The following is a 20069-nucleotide window of genomic DNA, read 5'->3' as shown; positions in this document are numbered from 1 at the left end:
TGTTGATCTTCTCAAAGAACCAACTCTTTGTTTCATTGATTCTTTGAAATGTTTTCCTAGTTTCTACTTTATTAATTTCAGCCCTCAGTTTATTTCCTGGCATCTACTCCTCGGTGGTGAGTTTTCTTCTTTTTGTTCTAAAGCTTTCAGTTGTTCTGTCAATTCTCTAGTGTGACTATTTTCCAGTTTCTTCACGTGGGCACTTAGTGCTATGAACTTTCCTCTTAGCACTGCTTTCAGAGTGTCCCATAAATTTGGGTATGTTGTGTCTACATTCTCATTAAATTCTAGGAAGTCTTTAATTTCTTTTTTTTTTATTTCTTCCCCAACCCAGGAATGGTGCAATTGGGTGTTATTCAATTTCCATGGTTTTGTAGGTTTTCTGCAATTTGTGCTGTTATTGAATTCTAATCTTAAAGTGTGGTCGTCTGATAAGATACAGGGGTTATTTCAATTTTTTTGTATATGGGGAGGTTTGCTATGTTGCCAAATATGCTATCAGTTTTAGAGAAGGTTCCATGTGGTGCTGAGAAGAAGGTATATTCTTTTGTGTTTGGATGGAATGTTCTATAGATGTCTGTTAATCCCAATTGGGTCATAACTTCTGTTAGATCCTTTGTTTCTTTGTTAAGTTTCTGTCTGGTGCTCCTGTCTAGTGGAGAAAGAGGGGTGTTGAAGTCTCTTACTATAAGTGTGTGTGGTTTTATGTGTGTTTTGAGCTTTAGTAATATTTCTTTTACAAATGTGGGTGCCTTCGTATTTGGGGCATAGATGTTTAGGATTGAGATTTCATCTTGATGGACTTTTCCTGTGATGACTATGAAATGCCCTTCTTCATCTCTTATGATTGATTTTAGTTTGAAGTCTAATTTGTTAGATATTAGGATTGCTACACCAGCTTGTTTCTTGGGTCCATTTGATTGGAAAATCCCCAACCCTTTACTCTGAAGTAACTCCTGTCTCTGGAGTTGAGGTGTGTTTCTTGTATACAGCAGAAGGATGGATTCTGTCTTCATATCCATTCTCTTAACCTGTATCTTTTTATACGCAGGTTAAGACCATTGACATTGAGGGATATAAATGTCCTTTGATTGTTTGTTTTGGATTTGTTGGTGGTGGTGTCATTGTGTGTGGATTTTGCCCTCCTGTTTCTTTTCCTGTTTGTAAAGTTGGATTATCTATTACTTATGTTTTTGTGAGTGTAGTTATCTTTGTTGGGTTGGAGTTTTCCCTCTAGGATTTTCTGTTGTGCTGGATTTGTGGATGGGTATTGTTTAAATCTGGTTTTGTCATGGAATATCTCATTTTCTCCATCTCTAGTGATTGAAAGCTTTGCTGGGTACAGTAGTCTGGGTTGGCATACATGTTACCTTAGTGTTTGTAGGACATCTTTCCAGGATCTTCTGGCTTTCAAAGTTTCCATTGAGAAGTCAGGTGTGATTCTGATAGGTCTGCCTTTATATGTTACTTGGCCTTTTTCCTTTGCTGCTCTTAATATTTTCTCTTTATTCTGTATGTTTGGTGTTTTGATTATTATGTGGCGAGGGGAGTTCTTTTTGTGGTCCAGTCTATTTGGTGTTCTGTCAGCTTCTTGTACTTTCATAGGCATATCCTTCTGTAGGTTGGGGAAGTTTTCTTCTATGAGTCTATTGAATATGATTTCTGTACCGTTGAGCTGTATTTCTTCACCTTCTTCTATACCTATAATTCTTAGATTCGGCCTTTTCATGGTGTCCCATATTTCCTCAATATTTTGTGTTAGAGATTTGTTGGACTTGAGATTTTCCTTGGTCGATGACTGTATATCCTCTAATGAGTCTTCAGCAACTGAGATTCTTCCATGTCTTGTATTCTATTGGTTATACTCACATCCTTAGATCCTTATCATTTAGCCAGCCTTTGTATTTCCAGCATCGCCTCGCTCTGTGTTTTCTTTATTGTTTCTATTTCAGCTTTCATGCCTTGAACTGTTTCTAGTGCTTCCTTCACTTGTTTGGTTGTTTTTTCTTTAGAATCTTTAAGATAATTACTTATTTCTTGATTTTTTTGTTTGTTTTTTTTCTTCTATTTCTTCAACAGATTTTCTTGTTTCCTCTTTAAGGGTCTCAAACATCTTCATGAAAGTAGATTTTTAAGTCTGTCTCTTCTTCTTCTGTGCTGTGCTTTTCAGATCTTGCTGGTGTGGAGTCCCTAGATTCTGGTGGTGTCATATTAGTCTTTCTGTTGAGTGTATTCTTATTCTGCCTTCTTCCCATCTCTTCTTCCAATGGGTACAGGTGTGGTCTCTCTATCTCCTCTTGTCCCTCGGTAGTGTGTGTGGGCCAAGTCTTCAATGTCTGCACATATGGATGGTCTTGCCTCTCCTGGTAGTCTTCTCACTCAGGAGAGTTTGGGGCAGCAGAGAGGGAAGGGAGAGTGAGGTATTTCCAGACTCAAGGAGGTCCTTCCTGTCTGGGTGAGTCCACTCTATGCATGGCAGGGTTTGCTCTCTACAGCTTCAGGCCCAGAGAGATCCTGATGGGGACCTTGAGGAGGAGTAGGACTCAGGAGAGCAGTACTTGAAGTTTTAAATAGAACAGTAAGACAAGTGAAGGAGATCAAGGGGATACAAATTAGAAGGGGAGTAGTCAAAGTGCATGTAATTGCAAATAATATGAGAGTATAAATAAGTGACCCCAAAAATTCTACTAGGGAACTTCTATGGCTGATTAACACTTTCAGCAAAGTGCTTGGAATTAAGATTTACTAAAAAGAATCAGCTGGGTGGTGGTGACTCATGTTATTAATCCCAGAACATGAGAGTCAGAGTCAGGTGGATCTCTGTGAGTTCGAGGCCAGCTTTGTCTACACAGTGAGTTCCAGGACAGGCTTCAAAGCTACATAGAGAAACCCTGTCTTAAACATCAACAACAACAAAAAAGATTTACTAAAAAGATTCAATAGCCTTCCCATATACAATTGATAAAGAAAGACTGAGGAAGAAATCAGGGAAACAACCTCCTTCACAATAACCTCAAATATTACAAAATATTTTGGCATAATTCTAACTATAACAGTGAAAGATATGATAAAAACTTCAAGTCTTTGAAGAAAGAAATTGAAGAAGATATCAGAACCTGAAAAAATTTCACATGCTCACAGATCACTAGGATTTACATAGTAAAAATGTCCATCACCAAAAACAATCTATAGATTTAACAAAATCCTCATTAAAATACCAACACAATTATTTACAGACTTTAAAAGAACAATACTCAACTTCATATGGTAAAACAAAAATCTCAGGATAGTTGAGATAGTTATCCTGAACAATAAAAGAACTGCTAGAAATATCACTATTCCTGACTTCCAGTTGTACTACAAAGAGCTGTGGTAATAAAAACTCCATGGCATTTGCATTAAAAGACATGTTGATCAATGGAGTTGAATCAAAGACCCAGAAATAAATCCACACACCTATGGATACCCAACTTTGAAGCCAGAAATATTTCCTGGAATAAAAAGGATCTTCAACAAATAGTACAGGCTGAGCTGCTTGTCTCCATATAGAAGAATGTAAATAGATCCACTTATATCACCCTGCACAAAACTCAAGTCCAAATGGATCAAAAACCTCAATGTAAAACCAGATACACTGAACCTGATAAAAGAGAAAGTGAGGGGCAGGCTTGAATACATTAGCACAGGAGGCAACTTTCTGAACAGAACATCAATAATGCAGGCACTAAGATCACCAGTTAATAAATGGGACCTCATAAAACTGAAAAGTTTCTGCAAGGAAAAGGATACTGTCAATAGGAAAAAGAGGCACTCCACAGAATGGGAAATATTTTTTTGCCAGCTCTACATTCTATAGTGGTCTAATATTCAAATTATATTAAGAACTCAGGAAATTAGATATAAAAACTCAAATAATCCATTAAAAGTGGGGAACAGATATAAACAGAATTCTCAACAGAGGAATCTCAAATGGCTGAGAAACACTTAAATAAATGTTCAGCATCCTTAGCCAACAGGGAAATAAAATCAAAACTACTTTGAGATTCCATCTTACATCTGTCAGAATGGCTAAGATCAATACAAATGACAGCTCATGCTGGTCAGAATATAGACCAAGGGGAACACTCCTCTAATGCTTCTGGGAGTGCAATCTTGTACAGCCACTATGGAAATCAGTATGAGATGATGGTTCCTTAGAAAATTGGGAATCAATCTACCACAAGACCCATGTATACAACTCTTGCGTGTATACCCAAAGGATGCTCTATCCTACCACAAGGGCACTTGATCAAGTATATTCATCGTGGCTTGATTTATAATAGCCAGAAACTGGAAATAACATATATGTTGCTCAACTAAAGAATGGATAAGGAAAATGTGATATATTTACATAATGGAGTATTACTCAGTTGTTTAAAAAGACATAATGAAATTTGTTGACAAATAAAAAAAAATCATACTGGGTGAGATATTCCAGACTCAGAAATATAAATACGGTATGTATTCACTTATAAGTAGATATTAGCTGTTTAGTAAATTATAATCAAGCTACAATACACAGATCCAGAGAGGTTATAGAAAGAGGAGGGCTGTGGGGGTGAAGAAGCATGGATCACCCTGGGGGGAGTTGATAGAATATATTCTGCTAGAGACTTGAGGGGAGTAGGGATTTGAGCTGGAGAGATCAGATAGAGGGAGTAGAGGAAGAGAGTACAGAGAGAGACAGCTGGAGTTGGGAGATGTTTGGTGGGGGGGCAGTATAGAAACCTAGTGCAGCAGAAACTTCCTGGAATCTATGAGTGTGACCCTGGAGAGGACTTCCAGTAATAGAAGATATGGAGTCTGAACTGACCAAGTTTTTTTTTTTTCCATTTGATATTTTTTTATTTAAATTAGAAACAATCTTATTTTGCCTATCAATCAAAGTTCCATCTCCCTCCCATCCTCCCATGCCTCCCATCCTCCCTCATGCCCCATTCGCTATCCATTCCCTAGGGGCATCATCAAAGTCTGTCTCATCATTTGGGGTGGGGGACTAGCGGCCTCCCACCCCCGTGTATTTAGGCTGAGAGAATATTCAAATGGGCTCCCAAAGTCCATTTGTGCACTAGGAGGAAATACTGGTTCCACTGCAAGAGGCCCCATAGACTTCCCAGGCATCCTAACTATCACTCAAGTTCAGGAGGCCTGGTTCGGTCCTATGCTGGTTCTGGCTGGGGTCCACGAGCTCCTACTTGCTCACTGACCAAATTTTGTATCAGGCAAGGTATACAGTGATGGTACTGGGCTACATTGGTTGAGTTGTTGGCAAGGAAGTCCCATGTAGATTGCCAAACAATTTAGGCTGATGCTAGATCAGAAGGACACTCTGAAAACTGACAGTAGACCCCCTTGCAGAGGACAACATGTACACAGTCATTGAATGTAGAGAGGTTGAGCTGGTATGGACTTAGAGCCTTCACCCCTACATTCTAGTCTGTTTGATGAGAGAAGTTACTCTATGGCTTAAGGAACAAGAAACCTGGGCACCAACCCAGACCAAAAACCTTCCATCTACAACCTGTCCTACCTGTAAAATGTGTTGGGGCAATGGTGGCACAGAGCTTCTGGAAATGGCCTACAAATATTTTTGGTTTTACTTGAGCCAATGCCACCAAAGGAAGCCCATAGCAGACAGTGCCTGGATGTCAAGAAACAGTCCAGAGTCCTAGGATAGAACCAAAATAACAGGCAAAAAGCAAAACAGACCAAACCCAACCAAACAAAGAAACACAATCAAATGATTCTTAATGGCATTCTGTTATACTCATAGATTGGTGCCTTCTCTAGTCATCATCAGAGAGGCTTCTTCCAGCAGCAGATGAGAGCATGTGCAGAGGCCGACAGCCAGACATTATGTGGAAAGACTCTAAATAGGAGTACTTCTTCATCCTGTCCCTCACCTTGGATATCAGGGAACCTCTCAGAAGAGGGGGTGGAAAGACTGTAGGTGTCAGAGAGGATGGAGGACATCAGGAAAGAATACATGGTCAACCGAATCAACTGAGGTCTTACATAGGCTCACAGGGACTGAAGCAGCAGACACTTGGCATGCATGGGTCTGCACCAGGTCCTCTGCCTATATGTTATGGCTGTTTGCTTGGATGTTTTATGAGACTCCTAAACGTGGAAGTGGGTGTCTCTGACGCTTTTACCTGCTCTTGAAACTCTTTTTCTCCCATGGGGTTAAGTTGTCCAGATTTGAAATGAAATGAAGGCTTTCTCCTTGACTCACTGTATCTTGTTTTGTTCTCTTTTGTTGTCTTTTGGAGGTCTGGAAAGGAAATGAAAGGGAGTGGATCTGGAAGAAAGGTTGCTGGGGGTGAATTAGGAGGAGTAGAGGGAGGGGAAACTGTGGTTGGGATGTACTGTATGAGAGAAGAATATTTGCAATATGAAAAAGAAAAAAGGAAAAGAAAAATATTGTAAATAATAAGATTGCCATTGATTCAATAGTTCATGCATCATATAGTTCAGTTTAACTTTTGATATATAATTTTGCAAATGTCAGAGAAACAATTTTAGTCAATCTGGTTGTGCCAGGGTTATGTGTGTGACAGGGATGTCTATGAAGGCACCATCCACTGGTCTCTACACTTTCACCACTGAGATGTTCCTTCAATTAAAAAGCTTATTTCTGTGTGACAAGAGGTCACCTAATTCCTAAACAGGAAGTACTCATACATTTATTAAATAAATTTTTGTGGATTATTTATGAAATATAAAATATGAATAAGACATCATATGTTATCTCATGGAAACTGTTACCTAGCAGGAGACCTGTTGATACCTAACATCAATGGAGTTTAATAGGTACAATGAAGAAGTGTGCTGCCTGTATTATGTGAGATCTGAGGGAAAGACTGAATCCAGCAATGTAGTTAGCAAAGGCTTCTAGAAGTTGCTGATGGGAGACCTGAAACAAGCAGTAAGACAGTAGACTGGACTATGTAGTCCAGTACACACACACACACACACACACACACACACACACACACACACACACACCGCTGGAGCCAAACCTCAAAAGTTCCTTCAGGGTTACAGATGTATTTTCAGTTCAACCCCACAAAGTAATTACTGAACTCTGATGTATGCTAGGGAAATGTTCAGTAACTGTAATATACGTGTGTGTGTGTGTGTGTGTGTGTGTGTGTGTGTGTGTGTGTGTGTGTCCCCTTGTCAAGGGGATTAGGAAAAGCTTTGCTGAGGAAGTTAGAGACATTCAAGAGTAATTGCAAGAGTGATGACTATGAGGGAGCTATGCTGTGGTGATGCCAGGAAAAATCAGTTAACCATGTCAAGAGGGTCAGGGACTGCCACACTAATAAAGTCACAATTAAATTGAGACCTATGGGGTGAGGAGGATTTAACAAAGGAAAAGAGGGAGGAAAGACTGTAACAGTGGGAACTCCCTATGGCAGGAATGTGGAGAGGGAGAAAGATAAAGGGGAGGTTGGGTATAAGCTGAGAGCTGTTTGTGAGTTGGTTAGGGACTTTAATATTTGGATTCCTAATAACCTTGCTGGACTTGAAGTTTGGAAATGGCATGATCACGTTTTGTAGTTTTAAGGATCTTCTGGCCATAGGATCTAGATCAGACTGGATATAGGTGGGTGTTGGAGGATAAATTAGGCAGCTGTTGCAATACAAAAAGTACCCTGACTTTAGATGGGTAGAGAATCAGTGAGAATTAGAAGATAAAATGTATATTAGACCTGCATGTGGAAGGCACTGTATTTTTCAGAAATTAGCCTGCATGGTACAATTTATGGCATACAAGTCTTTAACACAAAGTGATTAACTGATCCAGAAGGGTGTGTTACAAAGATATGGGCCAGGCCGGGCGTTGGTGGTGCACGCCTTTAATCCCAGCACTCGGGAGGCAAAGGTAGGCAGATCTCTGTGAGTTTGAGGCCAGCGTGGTCTCCAGAGCCAGTGCCAGAAAAACCCTGTCTGGAAATAAATAAATAAACAAATAAATAAATAAATAAATAAATAAATGAACAAAGATATGGGCCAGCATGGAGGTTTGATATGTGTCATTACATTGACTAAAATAGTTCTGTGATCTTGTCATCTTTTTGTTTATTTGTCTTTAGTGACTGTTTGGAAGACTCATCTAAAGCTGGTAAGAATCTAGATAGGGGTAGACATAAAGACATTTCTGAAGTAGTTCAAATATGATGGACCTCGAACCAGTAAACTAGGAGGAGATATACAAAGGAAAAATCAAATGTGAATAACAGTTAGAAGGGAAATGTTGAAGCAGAGAGAGAGAAAAAATATTAGAACCAACATAACACAGTGTCTAGCGTAAAGGGCAGGGATGGTAGGAATCCAGGAGTAGCAACCACAGAGGAAAACAAAACAAAACAAAAAATGTACCCATGTACCCATGACCCAGATGGTTACAACCTCCAGTGGTCAGTCTGAACTCAGGTATATATTGCTTTCTGTTTTCTTCTTCATGTGAATCCAAACTTTTATTTTTGTAACTCACTAATAATTTTTGATTGACATTTGTTTTCTTTCTAACTTTAATACAATGGAAACCCAGATAGAAAGTTTATTCGGAGAAAGCTTGTGACTAGTTCACGCTATGGATTGTTGAGTTTAGTTATCACCCGCTGCCTCCTGCCTAATGTGAGCAAATTGTTCCTTTGTGGATTTCTCTAAACACTGGATAAACAGCTACTAAGCAGTTGTTTAGTTTCATGTGAGTAGCTTTCAGACAAACTGTTTGTTGATACTGATCAAATTACATTGACAATTGCACAAGAGCTCTTCCCACATTGCTGCTATTTTCACAGAGTCACCATTGCTCAGTTACATTCTTAGTCAAAGGGAAAAAATACATGCAACAAACACTCCTGAGACTAACAACAAACAGTTATAAAATCACTTCCAAATTCCAGACTCAGTGCCACAAAATGCAACTGAGTCCTTGGGGTTTTCTAACACTTTGCTACTCACTCATGAGTGTATTCTGTTACATATCCATGGCACATCCAACTGAAAATCACAAATTCTTAAAAAAAGTTGAATTTCATAACAGTACAGTAGATATTGTAAGTATTCACATCAAGAAGGAACTGCAACTATGAATTTGGAGATGTGGTTTACATTTTTGTTTCTTACTTTCTCCAGATACCTTTGTGTGTGTGTGTGTGTGTGTGTGTGTGTGTGTGTGTGTGTGTGTGTGTACTTTTGTATGCTATGAGTACGTATGTGTGTTAGTCATGTGTATACATGCTTATATGTGTGTATAGTGTTTATGTATGCATGTGCATTTTTGTGTATATGTAAATTGCTGCATGTGGGTATGTGTGCATATGCTTTTATATAAACACATAATAGATATGCATGCATGTATTGCATTATAATTCTATTTCATACCTGAGATAACTTTTGTAAAGCTTGATTCATGGTTTTTCTCTCATACTTTATAGACTTTGGGATTATATTAGACTAATTTATAAAATAAGATAGAAATTGGAAAATATATAGAACAAAAATATATATAGGCTGGGACAGGAGAGATGGCTTGGGGGTTAAGAATATCTATGGCACTTCCAGGGGATCTAGGTTTGACTTTCAGGACCCATGTGGTGCCTGACAAGGGTAACTCCAGATTCCATAGGCACTGCACACACATGGTACACAGAATGCATGGATACAAAATACCCATACATATAGAATAAAATATATGTCTATACACACAGATCAGGTTTATAATAAGTAGGAAAAAATTAAGAGCCAAACATGTTTTACATGAATTTCTCTTTTAAGGCAAAATATTTTCAGCTCAGCCACTTTACCAGCCAAGATAACTGTTCTATATGACCTTCAGTCCCGTCAGTTAATTGTCGGATCCTCTGCATGTGGCAAGCAACAATACAAAGTCCCATATAGGGAAAATTTAAGTGAAGTTGAGTTGCTCTGCTTAACACTGGGAAATAAGGCTGAACAGAAGCCTGCTTCCCTATTGAACCGTTGGGGTATTTGTCTGCCTAGAGAACATTCCAAGGCTACAGCAGACTCTTCAACAAGTAAAAAAATGGAAACATTTGACCTCATAATTGAGTAATACTTCTATTCCATTGCAGTGCCTACAAAATGAAACATTCTATCTTTAGCAAGCTCCTTAAGACAAAGTAAACAACTCAAGAAGCTTCAGGAAATCCCTGAAACTGAACAGATTCACTAGATTCCCCCCTCCCTCCTAAGAGTAAACAAGAAGACTACAAGAGTTGCTTTCACACAAGCCAAGCTGCAAAGAAGAACAAGACAAGTCCAGCTGACTCAAAAAAGCACAGACCAGCCAAACTGCCTGAGAAGAAGCAGAGAACATCCAGGCTTCCTGGAAGAAGCAGAGACAAGAGGAACTGCTTGGAACAAGTTTAGAACAACTGATCAACCTAGAAAGGGCACCCTTCAGTCAATTCAGCTACCTGCCCCTTCTGTAGTGTGTTAACAATATAATAGAATCAGTGTCTGCATTGGAGAGACACATTTTTCCTACCACTTCAAAAAAGTTCAGGTGTTCTTAGTGTCAGGATGTGTGTGTGTGTGTGTGTGTGTTTGCTTCAGGAGACAGTTTTCCTCGAAGTTCTTTTTGAATATAGTATTTTTTAAAACTATAAACACATCGTTTCATCTTGTCCCTTTTCTCCATCAAACCCATCCTCCCATGTATCCTTCATGCTCTCTCTCAAATTCATGGCCTCTCTTCCTTTAATTGTTACAAATATACATATTTATTCCCAATATGTAAATACAATCCACTTAGTCCCCATAATATTTCTGTGTGTATATGATCTCATGGCTGACCACTTGGAATTGGATTACCACTTGGGGGCCTCTTCCCTGGGGAAGACCATTTCTCTTGTCATTCAGGTTTCCAGCCTCCATGTTAATATAGCCATTGGTGTCATTTTTAGAATTCTCCTTTTAGTCAATTGCCCATTTAAATTTAGGTGAAAGTAGACATAGTCTCCTGAAATACAAATTGAGGTTTTTAAATGTTTGCCTGTATGTAAAAGCAGAAGTATTCAAATGAGGGAAAATAGTTCTTCCATCTGTTATAATATTTGAATATTAAATAATATCTAGTAGCTTCTTTTTTCATTAGACATGAAAATAAAAAGACAAAAAATTCTTCCTGAGCCTTTTATAGTCTTCTGTGGTTCAACTCTTCAGAGACTCAACTTCAGAATTTCCTCCTGGCAAAGGAAATCCTAGATACATAGACCAGGTCATGGGCATGTCTTATCAAACAGAACATAGGGACTTTCTCTAAAATATGCTGAAAACTACATTTTGCAAATAGCTTCAAGATCTTGGCTCAGTCCTAAGAAATAAGAGGAAATACAATCCACTTAGTCCCCATAATATTTCTATGTGTGTATGATCTCAGGGCTGGCCACTTTGAATTGGATTACCACTTGGGGGGCTCTTCCCTGCAAGACCATTTCTCTTGTCATTGAGGTTTCCAAATACTCACTGATTTTTTTTTTTAATGGGAAACAATATACTTCCCATCATCTTTCATTCTCCTTTGAGTGGTTTGTTTTTGTTGCAAGATCTGTGTTATGGCTCATGCTTGTATGTGTATAGACAATTAGCATATAAAATTGTAGGAGGAGTCGGGAGTGGCTGGGAAGGGAAGGATGAAGAGTTTTACATATGGACTAGTTTGATGGATCTTAAGAAGCAAGCTGATATTTCAAGGGCATTTCCAGGGAACCTGTATAAATCTCTTCCATTAAATTATGAACTAAAAAGACTTCTTCAGTCTTTGCTTTCAGAATCTTAATGCAAAGCTTCTTTAACCACTTATTAATAGGTAAGAGGAAAAGTTGTTAATACCTAACATTATTACTTATTAAACCTAATTAAACTTATTAATACCTAAAATTAATTTTATAACTGAATTATGCATTGCAGTTTATCTACTCATAAACTCATTTTGCAGCTAACAAACCAAAGCACAAAGATGTTAGATGACTTGCCCACCAGTGTCTAGCACTGAATCATTAGTGAATCTAACATTGAGAGACTGCTAGAACGAATTTAACTAAAATCTGAGGGAAATATATTATTGCCAAGCATATTCAGATCCTCAGTACTTCCTGTGGCATGTTATTAGAAAGTGAAAAACATACTGCACATAATCTGTATCCATGGACATTAAAACATTTTCTCATTTAAAATTTACCTTTTGTTAGGTAACCAATTTGATATGAACTTATAGTGGATTTTACATTTCACACTAGTTCATTACTTTGATCAGAAATGATGTGACTGCTATTTCAAACATTGGCAGGAATTACTAGAAAAATTCCCTCAATCATCAGAAACTACCCTTTTCCACTCCCTCAGGCTGCTAGTGGGGATATCAGGGAATTAACTCTTGGCTTAGTGATCCTATGAATTCCACAGTCTGACATTTATCAATAGGTATTGTGTTCATAGAACCTAGTTCTTTTATGATTGTCTAGGCCAATGAATTCAGAATGTTCAGATAGCTTTTGGCTAAGTACTCATGTTCATTTTACAGCCTGGAAATCCCCTCTGATTACTTTATAAGTTGGAAAAGGAGTCAAATTTTGACATTTTAAAATATGTTATCCAGCACAAAATGACATATTTTTCAAGTTTACTTAAAATTGGTGCTGAAAAGGGCAATGGAACATGAAGATATAGTTATTTCATATGAAACTTTTTTTATTTTTTATTTTTATTGGTGATTTCCTGAGAAATGAGAGTGTGGTTCTTCTTTCTCACAAATTCCTCATTAGTTAGTAAATGTGTTTGTGTTAAGGCTTAATGTTAACACAGGGTTGGGCCCCAAAGGATATGATAGACTCTGATGACCCCCTATGGAAGGCCTCACCCTTCCTGGGGAGCAGAAAGGATATGTGATAGGTAGGGTTTTAGTTGGGGGAGGTAGTAGGGGAGGAGGGGAGGGAGAGGGAACTGGGATTGACATGTAAAACAATCTTGTTTCTAATTCAAATAAAAAAGAACACACACACAAAAAGCTTGATGTTAAACTTGGGTACATTTGTGGAAGCCATTGCATGCTCCGTTCCGAACCCTGGGAAATGGAAAATGAGGGTTGTTGTGGGTATTTATACACAGAGAACTAAGCTCCTCCTAACAAATTGATTGAATTGCCAGTAAAGAAGCTAGAACTTATTTTTCTACTTGTGTTCAGTGGCTCAGTTTGAGACCCTAATATGGGGTTGAGTTTGTAACTTGGAGAGGGGGCTTGCTGCTCACTTGGGCAGTGTTGTTGTCACAACAAACCTGTAACATCAGAGTTCCCTGAACAACTAGCTCAACAGGTGATCATGAACTCTAGGCTGTGGTCATTTCCTGCTTTTCACAGAAAAAAGAAAACTGCTTACAAGCATAAACTGGAGATCCTTTCTCTGGGCATGGATGCTGCTGTTCTTCATCGGGCATGACAGAAAGAAGAGTTTCTATCACAGAATGCACTTAAAGCTTAGAGATAAAAAATATTTGACATAGCCTTGTGGTCAAGTGTGCTGACTTGGGGCAGCATCAGCCTAAGCTAAAAAAAATCACAACTCAGCTGTATCTCTACTACAGCCTTTCAAAAGCTATTGGGCTGTGTCAAGAGGTCAAACTGAGTATTTAACTCACCAGCTTGTTAGGAAGTTTAATATGCCTGGAAAATAAGATATGCTTGGATAATAACGGTAGCTAGTATCTATCATTATTAATTATTTCGTTTCTGAATATACATGGGTGGTTTCCTGCCCACTATTCCAGTAAAATGGTTAACTTTTATTCCTCTGTTGTGATTATGCTTAAAGCATTCCAGCTGTTGGCCTGAATAATTTACATTATTCATGGCATGGAAAAATCATTTTTCAATGTGACTTTGTTTTTTTCCTCTCTACAGAAGTTAATAGAATTGATTTGCATCAAGGTAAATTCTCTTCAGATGGATAACCTATAAATGCTAAATAAGTCACAAGCACCCTGGTCTTTTTACTTTAACATGAAAATCACAAGTTGTTTAGTTTTCTTTCACTTACTCCTTACCCAGCTTTCACCAATGTTAATAACTAAGATATAAACATCAACACAACAGTTTAAAACTCCAAGGTGTATTAGAATTTCCCTTAATGCCCCCTTCTATTCCATAACATAAGGTAGAATCCTACACAGTGTTTTGTTTTAACAACTTTTTAACTTATTTAAACCATGATATTTCATCACTCTCACTGTACCTAACTTCCATGACCTTCAATCTTTATTGGACTTAGTGTGATGTTTCATGGATTTTCTTTCAATATGAATTTACTTGACATTTTTCCACAAGTAGATGTTTTAATATGCACTTTTAATATAAACAATAAAGAAGTAGTGCTGGGTCCTCTCAGGAGTACATGATGTTGATGTTGATATTGACCAGGACAGAATATACCCATAACTGCAGAGAGGTAGAGTTGAGTTCCTCTCAAGGCACATGACATCTTGTCACTGGGGGTTTTAACTACTGTCAGTGCATAGTGTTATCCTCTTTAAAAGTTCAATTTCCCTTTCAAAACTGGGCAAGATTTTTTTCTAATAATATCACTGTGGCAATATCTTGTTTCCCTTCAATTCTTTGTTCACTGCTTTTTAGCATCTATTTGAGGATTTTCACCTCTAATAACTTTTTATTACTGAGTTCTGTAAAGGTCACTGTTTTACACTATAAAACATAACATTGTAACACATATCTAAACTCGTCAAATTATAAAGTTTATTTTGGCCTTCAGCTTTACAAACTTCAGCCCATAACGGGTTCTGGACTGCTGTGAGGCAGCATATCATGACTGGATACTGAGTGGTGGAGCATAACTGCCTGCCTCATGCCAGAAAATGAAAATGAAATACTGGGGACCCATGGAAGATCAGCCTGAAATGACCCATAGACTTCCCACCAGGCCCCACCTCTTAAAGCATCCACTACCTCCTGTAGTTTCAAGATGGCTACCAGCTTCCTGCAGAAGACATTCAATATCCAAAACATAATGACAACCATGTATGCCTAGCAGTGACATTTTACTTATGTTGTTTCTCCTATGCCTGTTAACTGAACATTCCTATGAAGCAAACAGATCTCCTCTATCCATTTTTTTTTTAATTCAATGATGTGCTTATATCGGTATGGACTCATACTCATTGTTATTTATTGTATTATGTAATGATCCAATGCTACCATCAGTTTATTAACCTAATGATTCTCATTTTTGGCCATTTCCAGTTCCTTCTGTTGGTTCCTTTTTCTTATGACAGGCCTCTATCTCTGGGAGTATTTTGCTATTCCTGACTCTTGTAAATAGTCTATACTCACCCTATAGTCTTCTGAGTCCAATGGTCCTTATTTATTTTATTTGAGACTGATATTCAGAAGCTAAAGTATGAGTGATAATTATTGAACAAGTCTTTTTTTAAAAAGTAATGTTATTAGAAAGTGTAACAAAACAACCCCACAAAACAAAAACAAACAGAGAGAGAGAGAGAGAGAGAGACATGTATTTAATTTTTGTGTGGAAATGGGGGTTGGAGAGATGGCTCAGAAGTTAAGAGCACTGGCTGCTCTTCTAGAGGTCCTGAGTTCAATTCCCAGCCACTGAATGGTGACTCAAAACCATCTGTAATTTTGGTGTGATGACATATACCTACATTCTCATATAGTCCCACCTACTCAGGAGGCAGAGGCAGAAACAGAAGGAACTCTAAGCCTAGAATTAAAGGCTATCTTGGGGAAAAAACATACTATTGTCCAATATGGATATGTTGCTTTGGGGGTTGATACTTCAGTTTTATTTATTTTTATTCCTTATCCTTATCTATTTAAAGAGTTTTTTGAGAAAATATATGGATAATTAATTTAATGAGTATGTACATCAGCCAGTAACATATGTGCATATTTTGAAATTTCATGAAACATGTCTCAAAAATATTAAATAAACATAAAATAATTTTTATTTTATTAAATAATTAAAAGATTTGAATTCCAATGCATTAACATTTTATGAAAGCATGATTGAATGTACTTTGTTAATTCCTTCTTAATTTAGTTTGATTTTTTTTAGTGGATAATATCAGAGTATGTGAAAATTAAAGTTAAATGGTTGATCTAAATTTATTCTGATTTACTTATCATAGGCAACTACAAAAGAAAAAAAAGGTAGAGCTAACTTCTTTTCCTTATTTTAACCTATGTTTTTAGAAAGAAATAAAAAAATTTAACTTTTTTTCCTTTTTTTTTTTTTTTTTTTTACAGTGTCACTCTGTATATCAGGCTGGCTTTGAGCACACAGAGATCTGACTGCCTCTGCCCCCCTGAGTTCTAGGACTAAAGGCATGTGCCACCACTGCTCAGATAACTTTTAAGCTTGGATTTAAAGCCATTTTTTGTTGTTGGTAAATGATAGCATTAGTAAATCACAAATTTGGAGTAAAGGTGTTGAGAAATCTTAGATTTATTTCAAAGTAAAAGAAAAATTGTTTCTAAATTCAAATATGGACATGGGGATGAAAACAGTGACAGATTGTGCTCTGTAGATAGCCAGTGAGGCCTATATGATGAGGACTTCTTAAATCTACTATAAATCTTATTGCAAATGTTTTGATTCACCAGTAAACTAGAGGCCTTGAAAAATACAAACTGGCTAAATGATGTCCTAAAATCTGGGGCATAAAAGACTGTATTGAACATTTTTGGAAATGTATGATGGAGGAATTTCATTTGTAATGGTTTCTCTCACACTTACCCATAAATTGTGTTAACATTTCAGGTAAAGTCAAGTCAAATGAACAACCAAAAATCAAGAAGTCAGCTCCTATAGCAAGGATAGAGCATACCTATAGTCCAACTACTCTGGAGGCTAAGACAGGAGGATCAATTAAGTCTAGGAATTCAAGGCAAGCCTGGGTAGCACAGTGAGAATTTTTCTTTGATAATGTCAGTAGTGATACTGATTAACATAGCTCCCATCCTTATTTTACAATAGAAGCCATTAAGTTTCTGCTATACTTCTGGCAATTTTGATTCACTAAAAAGTATTTTTCTTTCTGTTTCAGTAGTAAGATAAAATATGCTTTAGCCAAGAAACCAATATTAATATTTTTGCTCCCATTTCTATGGTACTGAAAATACAGTGTTTAGAATTGCTGCCACATTCTCCATATGCTTTCTGATACTGCATGGACTACATCTTGGCTTAATACTATATTGTTTCTAAGAATCATTATTGTAGTATGAAAAACATGTCTCTCAAGTCTGACAATAATATAATAAGATGGAGTAGCACAATAAAAACCAAATGTCTGTATCAGTGCTACCTTAATCAAACAGTAGCAGTAGAAACTTACTTTCACTAAAACAAATTACTGGATTTCTTTTCTTTAGTAAAGGCAGTTTAGAGTCCACAGTCAGGGTTGGCAGAAGGGGCCTCTGCAGTCTGGTACCATGCCAAGCTGTTTAATTGAAAACTTCAAGTCAATAATTACTATTTCAATGAATAACAGCAGTTTATTTCTATTAACCTTGAAAGGGGGAGCAGTGAGAATTAGAGCTAAGTCTGCAGAAAGATGTAGTTTCAACTGACTTTGTAATATACTCCTTTTCGGTCATCTCTGATTTTGGGGGTGTAAGTGACAGTAGAAATTAAGTTACCATCAGTTAGTTAGAGAACTGGAAATAGACGAGTGACATTACTGTATAGCTGTTTTGCATAACAAAACATTAAACTTGAAATTCTATAGTTTCATTCCTTCTTGATATATGTCAAAATACTGAGGTTTAAGCAGACTGGTGGCATGGGTTATACTTCTTATTTAAGAAGTGTGTCAGGATCCTTTTTACTTATTTATTCGGTGGGCATTGATGAGACCCCAGTCTTGTCAATTACTATGTTTAACCATCAGCTGTAATTGTGAAAATAATCAATATGGGACTAAAAGTAAAGGAAAAACAAACAACTCTTATAGGAACAGAGAGAAATATCAACCATGCTACACGTCACACAGAAAGCATAGAAAAAGGCACAGAACTTTTTATCTATTTGTGAGTCATATAGCTTCCCATCTAATCAACGTTTTAAGACTTTGGGGCTTGCATTTCATGATGTGTTTTACATGACTGAACATGTGTTTTACATGAATGACTGACATCCATTAAAAGAAAGAGGATTTTCAGAACAGAATTTGGTGAATGTCCAATAAGTATAATATGAATACAAATTTGCAATTAACTTTAAAGTCTTCATCACATTGTAATATCTATACTATTGCTAATATTTTGTCTTCCTTTTATGTAGCTGAGATAGTTTTTTTCTTTTTTCCCCTCCATCTTCTCCTCCTAGTCCCTCCCTTACTTCCCCTCCCCATCCACTACTCCTCCCTTTCTATTCAGAAAAGGGCAGGCCTTCTATTGTTATTCATTTGTTTAAATTAAAGATGAGGAAGAGGAAGAAGGCACAAGATGAGACACAGGATGAGACATATTAGACATATTAACCAGTTTATTATAGGCCCGGCAGAGTAGGGAGACTAAGAGAGAAGATGAACATGGTTAATGGCTGACTGCCATGGTCGGTCACCATACAGAGGCAGAGAGAGAGAGAGAATAGAGAGAGAATGCAGAGAGTAGAGAGAGGGTGTAGAGAGAGAGAGTAGAGAGAGAAGTGTAGAGAGAGCATAAGTGGGCAGGGATCTGTCTTTTAAAGGGGTCCTCTGCACCTGCATGCAGACTTAGTTTCCATGGAAACCTGGCCTGACCAGGGTACTGCCTCTTCCACCAGGTAACAGAGGCAGGCCAGCATGCCTGAACCTTTCAATCCCACCTTTACTTATTATTTTAAAAAGGTGTGGTGTTGGACATGGCAGAATAAGTAATAAGAGCGTTGAATTCTCAAGACTGCTTCCTGCTGATGTGGGGGGCGTTGACCATCTTTGTGGGACCTGAGAAGGTTGGGGTGCTGCCATGTCCTGGGGTAGCTGGTTGTTTCGTCGCAGTCCAGGCTGTATGGAACTCCCTGGCGCCTCTTAGACCTGGCAAGATGTTGGCAGAGCAGAGGACAAGATTAAGTTTGAAAAAATTTTTTTCTTAGGTCCTGCCACTTGAGGGGAAGATTGTAAGATGAGGGAGGGGTTCCCGAGGTGTCCCAATATGAGGTTAGGGAGTCCTGGGACCAGGGAAAGATTGGATAACTAAAGTGAATATGACTTGTTTGTTTGAATCCAATTCAGCTCCCTGGAACTTACAATAATCCTTAGAGTTTGTGAAGACATAAGTATTAGACACATTAGTAGCATATTCATGTTAGAAGGAACTTGGCTGAAAGCAGTAACATTTTAAAATTGACAGATTTTTTAGGACAATGAAAGCATCTTAATCTTGACCTTGTAGTTATGATTCTATAGTGGTATTGTAGAACTTTACTATGAACAGTAGCATGAGAAATAGAGCAATCAGGAACATATTTCATTCTTTTTAATGTCTCAATTCACTTTATCATCACTTAAGCCTTTTTATCCTCAGACCTTCATAACTTTAATTCATACACCTTACATTACCATCTTAGAACTTCCATTTTCAAACCTTTATACCTTCCATTCTCAGACCTTCATAACTTGCATTTATCCACTGTGTTAGACCTTTCCATCCTCAGACCTTTGTAACTACATTCCCAGACTTTCATACACCTTACACTTTCCTATCTTCACATAGATAAACGCTAAAATACCTGTTCCTGGAATCTGTTTTGCTTTAAGCTGGCAAGACTACCAGTCATCAAAAGCATCAGAGTTCTTGAGAAGGATAAAATTTTACCTGAATTAATGATTAAAAATAACATAGACTTTCCAGCAGGCTGCATGGACAGCCATCCCCAAGGTCCTCCATCCATAGTATCGAGCTGCAGTTAACCTGCCTTCTTGCTGATAGCATGTGACCTGTGGATTACAGACTACAGGAAGGCTCCCTACCATTGGCC

The 20069-nt window shown here is 37.7% G+C and overlaps 1 protein-coding gene across 2 annotated transcripts in view; it reads right to left on the bottom strand.

Moving 5' to 3' along the window:
• The window catches only part of Neil3 (nei like DNA glycosylase 3), a 124748-nt gene extending 105643 nt beyond the window's left edge, over positions 1-19105 (bottom strand). The window contains exons 1-2 of one of the 2 annotated variants that reach the window (XM_027391049.2): positions 18918-19105; positions 17446-17550 (exon numbers count right to left, since the gene is read on the bottom strand). The gene's annotated coding sequence lies outside the window, so the exon portion shown is untranslated. Of the gene's footprint in view, positions 1-6194; positions 6218-17445; positions 17551-18917 lie in introns of those variants that run through there. The other variant, XM_027391050.2, reaches the window with a different exon arrangement.
• Between the last annotated feature and the right edge of the window lie 964 nt (positions 19106-20069).

Source organism: Cricetulus griseus, assembly GCF_003668045.3.
Source record: "Cricetulus griseus strain 17A/GY chromosome 1 unlocalized genomic scaffold, alternate assembly CriGri-PICRH-1.0 chr1_1, whole genome shotgun sequence".
Taxonomy (NCBI): domain Eukaryota; kingdom Metazoa; phylum Chordata; class Mammalia; order Rodentia; family Cricetidae; genus Cricetulus; species Cricetulus griseus.
The sequence above is the reverse complement of the archived record's forward strand: the minus strand, read 5'-3'. Positions and strand labels throughout refer to the sequence as shown.